We start from the raw sequence: 9823 nt of genomic DNA, 5'->3' as shown, positions 1-9823 counted from the left end.
CTTCACCCAACCAAATGATGTTATTTTGTACCTGTAAATATGTTGTCCAGTATTAAAATATCTTTTTAATAAATAAGAGTTATGTATTCTATCACACCCAACGTTGACTCACTGTGTGCTTTTATGATTTTTGTTCTATTAATTAATGTAGGCTTTCATTTTTAAATTTAAATAAAATAATTAACGACATTAAAATTCAATTTGAAATAGGCCTATAAAATTTTTCAGTAAACATTATTTGAGTTGATTGGTTTCTCTTTTTACAAACAAGTATAAACCAAAAACAACTTTAGAATGAATACTTTGCATATTGCTCTGGGTGTCATGTAATGTTTTTTGACGGACTTTATAGGCCCCCTATACTATGAAATAATCCATTTTACACTACTACACAAGAATATATTAAATTATTATAAATCTGAAGTTTGCTCTAGATATCCATGACATTAGGTCTGATCTGTGTTCAGAGTTACTTTTATTTTTGTGATTTTTTTTTTGTCAACTGATTATTTAGAAATATAAAATTTAGTTTATACTGTGTACTTATGAAATTATCTGCCTTTTTTGCATAAAAAGTAGGTCGCGCACTGCATCTTGGGGTTTGTCTGTAATGTCACTAAACATGGCGGCTAAAGAAGACGTTTCGCAGTTGAACAGAAGAACATGTAAACATCCGAGTGGTGGATATGGTACCCAGAGTAGGTCCTATGCCGGGTGTTTTAATTTTAGGGATTATTGAGGGATTAAAAAAATTCAGCATTCCTGAAGAAATAGAGCTCAGTCTACGTCGCGTCGTCTGCTACGAGTACGATGTCGATACGACGAGTTATCGTCGAGTGCCCCTGTCGTGCTAGGCCTAGTGCTATAAATATAATAATAAATACTGAGCCATAATAACATTAATCTAATAGATTATAAGAACAGCAATATATACATGTATCAAAAATTTTATTTTGTGAAAGAGTACATATTTGGTGAAAGATGTTTTCATATTTGATTGGTTAGGCTTAATTGACATTATATTTATATTGAATATTAATATTATATTCCAATGTAGAGTAATGAGGCCTACTGTAGGCCTAGAACTTTCGAAGTAGATCTCTATACGTCTTCATCTTATGATATGACCTCTTGCTGTAACTCAAATCAAATCAATTTGCTATTAATGTCTGTAGTTGCACATGTTCTTTTTACATTCTATATTTTTTGTAAAAACAAGTAAAATCTACAAACACAATAATAGGCCTACAGTCTACCGAATAAAATAATTTTAGATTCATATGATGTCATTAAAAGCAATTGAAAAAGAATCATGTGCGAGGGAACTAACTATATTTTCTGAAGAATCTGTTGTATTCTGGCAAAAGGATAATGGACAAGCCTAATTTTTTCTTAAGATTGTGTATCGCATTATGTGATTCTATGTAGGCCTACAATTACTTGTGGTAAACAAAGTGTTATGTTTACGGTATGTTATATTTATATACCTTTCCAAATTTCATAACAAAAATATTATTTTGCTCAATTTTCAGTTGCAGTAAGCTTTTAATAAAACAGTAAGCCTAATACTGTTATGCAGTCAGCTATTCAAAATCACATTTCCCCTTTTACTGGTAGGCCTTAATCCAACCAATAAAATATTTACTGAAGCACTATCACTAATTTTAAACCATTCAGTAATTCAAAATAATTTTAATTTACTCTGATTATCTATCCTATTATGGAGCCGAAACGTTGCCATATTAAGAGAAACTATAATAGTTAAAATTGACAAATTATCATAGTAAAAATGGTCATTTTCGAGATTTTTCACTTGTAAATATCACAAAATCACAATATTAGTATCAACACAAACCAAAAAAAAATCTGGTTATGTTTTTTCACTTTCTACTTTTCGCCTTTTCAAATTCACTCTAACTTTTTCATCTTTGCATTTTCAACTATCAGAATTTCTCCATTGTAATTTCCACCACCAAAATTTCTCCAATCGAACAGGCAGAGGGCGTGGTTCCGCGTACAGCCTCATGAGACGTCAGTATTTATCGTCTCGGCTAAAATTACTACCCCATTGGGTTATTCTTAAGAATTGTCCGATTTTATTTATTTTTTTTTTTTGGAGAAGAAAAAAATGAAATAAATTCATTGTCATGTCGAACCACTTTTTGTTTAATGAGTTATATCATCGAATCTTGAGGTTGGCTCATTCTCTTAATAGACCGGATGAATCTTTGACAGCACATCGGCATGGATGTGAGCGAATTTCTGGCGTTATATCTGAAATAAGTGAAACTATAAAAGAGGTGCCTGACTGCCTTAATCAATTTTAAAAAGCTCTACAGTTATTAGACGATGTAATAAATTGCAAACAAGACAATTAGGGCATGGTAGATTGATCATCTTTCGTCAGGAAGAGTTGATCCGCCAAAGTTATTTATTCCACAAGAAAAGTTACAATACTTAGTTGGTAAAGATCTGTAATTTGTAGAAAATAAAAAAAAAATTAAAAAATAAAATATTCCCGAAAAGAGGTATGAATGATTGTTTCACTGGGTAGGTTTCCAGAATATTTTAATTTACCTTTTCAATCGACCATGATAAGGTACGGTTTTTGTCATCGCAAAACATGCAGCAGAGTCTACCTGTCCACTGTCAATATTAAAATCTAATGGATTATGTAGTTGTCATAAAACATGACTGTGAAGACATAAATTTTTTGTTCTTTTCACATTAACTGGGAGTTAAATAATGCGAAACTAGAAACATATTAATTAGTTATATTAATTAAAATACAACTAAAAACAAAAGTTGTATTAATAAAAATACAAGGCATACACTCTAAACATAGCTGAACACATGACGCGTCATGTATGTTCTAATATTGAACACATAGGTCAAAAAAGAACACACCGTATTCTATGTGAGATCTCAGTGGTTCTCAACGAGATCACTAGTGTTCTAGCGATGTGTTCTGATCATGAGGGATATGCTATATAATATCAAATCGTGTTTTATTCGTGTAAAAATGAATGAAAATTGTTTAATGTTACGTTTTGAATATCACAAATTAGAAATGTAACATACAACACACACTACACCGCGTCTCATTTTCTCATCGACTACACTCATAAAATATGTGTAGCCTTCACATTAAATGAAAGTATATTTACTGTTAGTTGCTGTAGTTAACTTACACAATGTTATTTTTATATAAACAATTTGGTTTTTTTTATTTATCAATGAAAACAGTTATCAAAAAATAAACTGTTTTCTTGTCGGATTAAAATAGCACACTAGTGTTCATCTGGTGTTCTTTGGGAGAACACAATGTGTTCTGGTTTTTATGTATTTAGAGTTACCTACCCTTTAGAGCATGCGCATTGAATCCCGCGCTTTGTTTCAAGTTTGCCTTCAGACATTGTACCGTTTGAGTATATTATTTTGTGTTTAGGTAAAATTATCAGGTAACTTTACCCCAATATGTAACGTATAGCGTAACGTTTATCGTGTATATGCTAGAGATAAGAAATGGAATAATTATTTTTTCAAAAATATATGCTCACGGCAAGGGTTAACATTTTTTGGGTAGGCGCTGGGGTTGAGAAAATTTGATGAGCGGTAGACATGACAGGAAGTCACGTGACGCGGCGAAGTGTCAAAGAACACTACGTGTTCTAACTCATTACTGTGTCTATTTCCTAGGATCCAATGAGAATGATGGAAGCGGTTAAATACATAGAGAAACACACACAATGGCATCAAGGCTCTAAAACTAAAGTAAATTCCATAATAACCGTAAATAATGTAAGTATTGAATTGTAGTTTTGGACAATGTCTACTTTGAATAAAATATTACCTGACCTGAGCTTTGTCTTGAAATATTTTAAGTGTCTATCAGTTATTTAGTTTTGGTAGCTTCAAACATGTTTTCAAAATCGGTCAATTAATTTTAGTGCTAAATGAGAATTAACACAAAAAATGCAAATCCAATATGTATCGTTAGAGTTACCGGTATACAGCTAAAGATATGCTATAACACAAATGCTTGTCGGAAAAATTCCTGTTCATTGGTCATCACTTCATCATGCAGGAAATAAACTCAAGTCTTCATAATTTTCCGGAACAACCCGCCGCTATGCAAAATTGTCGGAAGAAGTAATTTGTCGGGAAAAATCAATGGACGTCACAGAAATCAATGGACGGTGTACAGCTATTTGTCTACGAATATGGACTATTTTAAAAATATATTTCCATTCTCATACCCATCGGTTTTCTATCCTAAGGATATATGAAACCGATGGTTACGAGAATTTATATTTTGATGTTTGAGGTTAAATCTTAATATTGTAATAGGCTTATTAATCGAGTTTACAATATAAGAAAATATAATTCTCACTTTAAAATAGGAAATGTGAAGTACCTATGTGTCCTTTATGAATTTAAAGTTGTATTATTTGTGTATTATTTCAGGATGTATTGGAGAGTGATATAGCCGCAGTATTAAATACAAAGGAACTGGAAGCACCACGTATACACATTTTTTCAACTGAAAGTGAACTTCAAGGAATATTTATTGCTTTTGATTCCGTGTTTTCGTCAATAGCAAAAGCGGGAGGTGTAATGGCTGCGGTATTAAAATTATTGGCAACATATTATATGTTTGATTTAGAGTATCCAAAACCCTTTTCGATGGTACTGGGGATAATGCAAACCTTTGTAATGGAGGAGCCGTACAAAAAGGAAACCAGTAAAAAAATATAAAACATTTATAAAATCACTGAGAAGTATATATAACAAATACCCAAATTAGGCAACACAAATAAAATAACTTGTTTCTCGGGCACCGCCCGCACGCAAAATTGGTTGCGCGTGCAGTCTATTTATTAGTCTTGATGAAAAAAAATAAATATGTAACGCCCGCCCGCACATCGACAAGCAAGTCGTAAAAAAAATATCCTGCATGTACCTACATCCGCCATACATGTATATCTATTCAAATGTATTAAAACTGATTCAGATGAACATGCTGTCTTTTTTATCCGAACAATGGCGAAGTTTGGCAGATTTGCCTTTTTTATTGATATCGAAAGAACCTCCATTTTGTATCACGTGATATTAATTACCTCCCCTGATAAACTAGAATTTGATTCGTGTTAAAAGTCATTGGCGACAATATTTCAATCATTCGATCGTAATCGGCTCATTATTGCCGGCTTCAGTCGGTCCTTGTTTGGAAAATCCTATTGATAAAATAATGAACCGTAGAACAGGTTAATTAATTATAGCTAAGAACACGATACGATGACGATAGTCGTCATAATGCATACCTTAGAATCTGGGTCATTATTAGCACATTTACGGTAGTTTCGATAATCCGGAAAATAATAATTGGATTACCGATTTGATGGTTTTACTGACCAGTTGTTAGTTAGATTTAAATAGTCATTCAATATAAACACCGGATAGAACACCGAATATCCTGAGAAACACACCGAATATCCCAAGAAACAGTATTTCCGGCAATCTCCAATACCGATGACACGGTGTGACATGCATTGGTTGGAATTCGGTAAATAATTATAAATAAACCGGCGATACTAGATTTAGTTTTAAATACTGTTTACCATGATTATTATTTTTGATACACCTGGTGAAAGAGGCTTAGTTTTTAAAAATATTGTTGTCTTTATGGAGGGCTATTACATAGTCGTATGGAATTTTATTTTAAACCAATTTCAATTATGTGAATTAAATATGGAAAATTATTTTCCTTTCAGTCAGTGTTCAGTCTCAGTGTTTTAGTAGACTTGATTTTGGGTTTATGTTTTAAGTATGTACAATAAAGTTGAATATAACGGAAAGCAAAAACGTAAACAAGTAATGACTTTCTCATTTAAAAAAAAAAAAAAAAGAAAGACCGCCCTCCCGCCCCAACAATTTTCAGCAATAGCCAAATTTTATTTTGCACCATCAATGAGTAAAAAAAAAAAAAGAAACCGCCCTCCCTCCCTACAGTTTCAGCTGTCAGTTGCCCGAGAAACAAGACATTTATTTTGTGTGGCCTTATCAAGAGTAACATGTATATGTATTATTAAATACATTTATTTATATTTCTAATTGTTTTTATTTAAATTTAGCCAAGAAGACCGTTTCTTTGATTTCAGAACAGGTCGTGTTCACAATATCCACCAGAACACTATTGTGGTGTTCTAAATCTGTTACATCCGTCCAATGTGTCCAAAGTGTTCTCAGTGGGGGTCTTTAGAACACACGCAAGGCGTTCTGAGAGTAGAACAGTAATGTTTTCTACTAGAACACATACCGTTTACAATACAGAACACTATGTTCTCTGACAGATCACAGGTGTTCTGCAAGCCTTGAGAACACATATGACGTGTTCATTATCTGTTACATTTGTGTGTTCTGAAAGGCCATTTTATGTGTTCATTTTTGGAACACTATGTTTAGAGTGTATATGTACCTCTCCGACAAGACTCAAGAGTTAAAAAAAAAAAAAAAAAAAAAACATTTTTGACGGTCGGATGGTATCATGTTAGTAATAGTTATTTAATTTTAATCATTAGCATTTTATACTTTGGCAAAGCGGATTTTTTTTAAAACAAGTATCCGGTAGCCAGTATGTAGGCCTAATAAGGTTTATGTGGTCTTCAATAAAAATACAGATGTGACGTCATCTTTTGATGTTGGCGTACTAGAACTTCAAATAAAGTACACCTCTATGGTGCCTACAATTAAACAATTGCCTACAAATAACATATTACATTAAAAATTGTTTTATATAATTAATTAATCACCAAGTGTTTTTATGAGTCAAAATCCAGTAGGCCTACAGCGCAGAGGACGCTTACGGTTGGCCTCCGGATCCATTCACTTGCTTATTGTTTGAAATATATGTGTAGCCTATATTGTGTTCGTGTCCACGGGTTTGTATTGTGTAATTGTTTATGTGTTATAATAATAATAATAATAATATCTTGATTTCGAAAGGGTGAACAAACTAGGTCCGATATGTATGGACCTTTCTGACACGTTGTGCCCTTTATAACAAAAACAATAAAAATAACAAATATAACAACGGTTATCAATTGAAATATTGAAATGAACATTAAACATATTGATCTTGCAGCAATTATGTACCGTGTGGTACATGAATTACCGGTAGTATTAGTAAGATGATGATTTAGGTTTGAAACATATTATTTGTAATATGTCTTCGAAAAGAATGAACATTTCTGCAATTTGTTTTTATACTTTCAGGTAAATCATTCCACAATTTTGCACCTTTTTATAACGCAAACTTTTCTTAATATCTAAATTCGGTCTGAAAAGGGTCAGTCGAGAGTTAATACTGCTATAAGGAGTCTTATAATTCAATAATAGATTAGATAAATAAGCTGGAAAAACATTGTTAAGTATTTTATATATGTAAATAAGTTTGTTTAACTTATGTCTTGACTCTATATTCAGCAGCTTGCATTTCCTTAGAAAAGGGGGCAAGTCAGTAGAATGTTCTTGATCAAAAATGAGTTTGAAGGCACGATTTTGTTGACGCTGAAGGAGTAAATATGCAGTTTTGCTACAGTTATCCCAAATTGGAGAGCAGTAATCTATATATGGCAAGAAATGTGACTTGTAATATAGTAGCTGGAAGGATTTAGATAGATATGTTTTAATCCTTCGCAATTGGAATAGTTTCTGGTTTAAGGTTTTACTGATCATCTTAAAGTAGCTAAGTCTCGAACTCAATATCATCCAAAATCTTCAACATTGAAAACACAAATTATTTGTCAATTTAAATGAACATTGATGCTGTGATCTTACCGGAAAAAGATGGGCTTCTGATATCCAATATTTAGGACAAAATAAACATTTTACCATTGGTACACGAATCGTGTACCATAATGCGTTTCAGCCCCAGTTCTAGCAAGAGACTCGAGGAACGAGGCTAGACATATTGCCCCAAACCAAACGGCGTATGTAGACTGGAATAACCAGGCGCTAGAAATTTGCATTCAATTGAGACTGCTGGCTTATTTCGCGGAACATAACTGATTTGAAACTCGAGTAAAAACGGAAACCATTGAATGTATCAGTTTATATACATTCATATTACAGTATTATATGAGTTCCGACCCACTTGTGTCAATTTCTAGGTCCCAAATGTTAGCGATTTAGCTCCTTTAACATGGTCATTCCAATTCAAATTTTGATCAATATATACACCTAAGAGTTTAAAAGAGTTAACTACTTCAATTTTTTTACCTTCAATTTGAATATCATGGGATTTTTTAATAAACTTTCTTTTCTGAGGCGTTGTTACAAGCATAGCTTTAGTTTTCATTATATTTATTATCATGGAATTATTAACACACCAATTTAGAACACTATCAGTATCTAACTGTAATTTAGTTCGAAGTTGGGATAACGTTGCAGCCGAAGTATAAACCGTAGTATTGTCTGCAAATAGATCACAATTAGAAGACAAATTTAAAGGCAGATCATTAATGAAGATATTAAAAAGTAAGGGGCCAAGGACAGATCCTTGTGGCACCCCATGTAAGACTGACTGAAATCAAGATGTGCATCCATTAACAGATGAACACTGATTTCTGTCAAAAAGATATGATTTAAGAAATGATAGGGAAGATTTCGATAATTTGTATAAAGCACATTTTTGTAATAATTTATGATTCACTAAGTCAAAGGCTTTTCTGAAGTCAAAAAAGATTAATCCACTTAACAAATTGGAATTCAAATTATCATAAATATTTTCTGTGTCAAGGCAGTTAAACAAGAACTAGTTTGTCTGAAACCTGATTGCTTAGCATACAATAATCTATGTTTAAAAATTCTATTAGACATTTAATTTAGACACATGTTTTTCAAGTGGTTTTGATAATACAGGTAAAATAGATATTGGGCGAAAATTATTCGGATCCGCTTTACAACCAGATTTATGTAAAGGCAAAACCTTAGCTGACTTAAATAAATTTGGAAATACACATTTAGTTACGCATAAATTATAGATATATGTTAAACTTGGAGCAAGTATACTAAATCCCAGCTTTAAAAAAATGGGATTAACAAGATCTAAACCTACAGATTTAGTTGTATCAAGCAACCTAAGAAATTTTGACACTTGCATAACAGCTATAGGAGTAATTTCAAAAACCTCTTGTGATGGAAGGTGCTCTTGAATAAAATTACAAACTAGCTCATCATTGAAATTTTCTGGTGATACAGATGCTTCCTTTAAAAGATTATCGGGTATTTTAGAAAAATAGTTAATAGATTCACAATCAATGGGTATAGGAGAATTAGATTTAGAGGTGTCAGTTACACTATTAATTGCCTTCCAAATTTGTTTTGAATTTTTTGAATCAGTTACTAAGCTACGGAAATATTTAGATTTAGAGTTTCTGATTAAATTTTTCAATCTATTTCTACATATTTTGTATTCAATGATTTCGCCTCTTTTTGTGGTGGTCACGTAGACGCATCATTTTAACAATTTCATCAGAAAGCCATGGTGGTTTTGAGACAGTTTTAACTCTTTTAGTCCTAAAGGGTGCATGCTTATTGATGACTGGAAGAATAGTATCGTACCACATTTTAAGAGCAATATTTGGATCACAAGCATTGTAAACATTATCAAAAGGAGCAGAATTTAAATCACTCAAGAAATCAGATTCATTGAATGTTTTGAATGATCTATAAGAAATAGTAGTATGGGATGATTTCGGGATTTCCTATACCATGTAAAACAGCATGGAAAATGATCAGATATATTTATATTTGGTACATT

Source organism: Patella vulgata, chromosome 7, assembly GCF_932274485.2.
Source record: "Patella vulgata chromosome 7, xgPatVulg1.2, whole genome shotgun sequence".
Classification (NCBI taxonomy): Eukaryota; Metazoa; Mollusca; class Gastropoda; family Patellidae; genus Patella; species Patella vulgata.
Note: the sequence above shows the minus strand (reverse complement) of the source record.